Here is a 2,956-nt window from a genome sequence, read left to right on the forward strand (position 1 = left end):
TATATATATGTAATATAATCAATGGAAATAATTGATAGAAGCAGTTATATATATTACATAAAAAAGGTAATAAATAGATATAAAAAAGCAAAAATATATATATGTAACAAAAAAATAAAATAGAAAACTCGGCTGGCATTTTATTCTCAAATAAAAGTGCCCATGTTTAAGGACATTTTTAAATTCTCGATCTATATGCGAGCTATTGTCATCACCGTGAAAAACGAAAGTATAACTTTTTACTAAGTTTTGGTATCGGGTAACCTAATTTCTATGAAAGTGTTAATAATATATTTTATCAGAATTATAAATAGATATTATCTATTTTATAAATCATTTGATTCTGTATAACTAATTTCATTAACAGCATAAATATTTATAATCAATTTTCTGTTGGTAAACTAATTTTTATCACGTTTTAAATAAAACCGTACGAAGTGTATTTTTTAAATTTTTATTTATAATTTTGACTTATAAATGAACAATCTAATAATTTTAACAAATTTAATCATCACTTAGCATTTTTGAGGACATAAAAAAAAGCAGTCCAGCTGCCCAAAATATGCTTGTGACCAGACTCATAGCACCTGACGAAAAAAAAACTGACTTTTATAAAAAAGATTAATTTTTTGGAACTTTAAACTATCAAATTTCTAATGTTAAAATAAGGGAGTGAAAGGTGATTATTTTTGAGGGAGTAAGTGAAAAAATTCTTGTAGAGAGATGTAAAAAAATATTTTTTATAGAAAAAATTATCCTTTAAAACTTGAAACAGTTTAATATTAATATTAGAATAGAGTATTCACTTCCTCATTATTAAACAATTTGGAAAAATGAGGGAGTGAAGTATGAGGGACTCAAATTTTCAAGATTTTTATTTTAAACCATTAAACAAAATTAAACCCACGAAAAATAAGCGATAGAATTGTTTTGAAACTCTCCAGTTTTTTTTGTTTTTTTTCGTTTTGTTTTTTTAGTGAGGGAGTGTTACAGTAATAAACCACATTGCAGTTTTTCCACAAAGACTGCCTCTGCAGAACCTAAGCAAGCAACTGATCGTCTGGCTGGTGGTCTTGAATAATCCGAGGGGCTGTCCACTACCGTCCCTTCCCACGCCAGCCATCTAGCTATGTTCTCCTCCTAGCTACGGCTTTAAAACATTTCTGTGAAATAAAACGTCTGGACGTATAGTTTTTATTTTATTTCTTTTTACTGACTATGATAAATAATGAGGCATATTTTTTTTATGGGATCCTCATATAATAACTGACTAAATCAGTGAATTAAAACAAACAATTAATTGTAGATGGAATGCGAATTTTTAAAGTGCTGTGGGTGGTTTTTACACAAAACAAACAATAACACAATATAACTTTTATTAAGGATAAAACTTATATGAAAAAATATGTAAAATTTACACCGTGAATCCTAAAAACGTGATAGACATTTTTTACACACGTGTAGTTTTTTGTGATCTTTATAGGTACCAACCAAACAACGAATGATTTTTTTATAATTTATAATTAATAAATTATTACTGTTTAATTTTAATTTTAAAATAACACATTTTAACCGAAACATTAAAAATATAAAATAATAACTTGCGGGTGGTGCCACCACAGTGACTTATCTAGAGGGTCGGATATTGTGAGGGAATGAAAAAGGGATTTTTTAGATTTTTTTATTTCCTACATATATATTTATTTTGGAGATAAAATATTACTAATAGAACAATAGGCGAGGAATAGTTAATAGTTTATATTTACACATTTTCAGATATTGACTGATTTTTTTAGTAAGTATTGAGCGTTTGGACATAATTTTACTTTATTTAAAAAGAGCATTATTGTATGCTAGTGCGCCGGTCACAGTTAACAAAACTCCTTTATTCCATATTAAGGGTAATATTTTTTAATAATAAAAGATAAATTATTATAATTAAAAATTTATTATAGGGTTACTCCGAATATAAAGCCCTCGCTTTCAGAAATGTCGTATGATTTCCCCATGTGAACCCCATGAGACCTCAATATAAACAGAACAAAATTGGAAAACTACCAGACCGGAAAAAAACAAAATGACCTCAGTTCGAATTAATTTTTTTTTCTATGGTAAAACAATCAATTCTTTTGTTCCATTTTTCCTGTTTCGTTTCAGTGAAGATAAAATCAAAGAGGACTTTTTTTTTTTTTACTTTATATTATTTTCCTTGTTGTTTTTAAAAGCTATCACAGAATTATTGAAGAGGAATGGCCTAATATAAACATTTTATATTTACCTTAAAATACAATATAAATTTGAGGAAAGGAGAAAGGGAGAGACAATAAAGAATTTATATATGTGTCTTTGCTTCAGTTATCACCTAGCTTTAAATAGAATATAGAATAAGGAAAAGTATTCCGATGGTGCAAAATTTGGATTTCGAATTTTCGACGGAAATTCACGTTTTGAGGTACCCTGAATTTAATTAACCAATGATCTGTGTTTTTGTGAAGAGCCCAGCTGGAAAAACAGAAAAATCGCACTAAACCGAAATTACACATTTAAAGCGGACAAATGTCTGGAATATTATAGAAATATTTTAGATAAAATTAACCAAAGTGCCACTAACAATTAAACTCGAAGTGACACTTTATAGAATCGATTTTTCACTTTTTTCAATTTCTTCCAAAACGACTCTAAGACAATTTTGATTAAACTAGGTGAATAAATAAGTAATTAATTGCTCTTTAATACCTTATAGATCTTATGCTCATTGAAATATTTTGGTAGGGCTTAAATAATTAATATTTAAAATATCTTAAACTAACAATTAAACTCGAAGTGACACCTTATAGAATCGATTTTTAACTTTTTTCAATTTTCTCCAAAACGACTCTAAGAAAATTTTGATTAAACTAGGTGAATAAATGAATAATTAAGTGCTCTTTAATACCAGATAGGTCTTATGCTCATT

The sequence above is a fragment of the Halyomorpha halys genome, unplaced genomic scaffold (genome assembly GCF_000696795.3).
Source record: "Halyomorpha halys isolate HHAL.00 unplaced genomic scaffold, Hhal_1.1 Scaffold698.1, whole genome shotgun sequence".
Taxonomy (NCBI): Eukaryota; Metazoa; Arthropoda; class Insecta; order Hemiptera; family Pentatomidae; genus Halyomorpha; species Halyomorpha halys.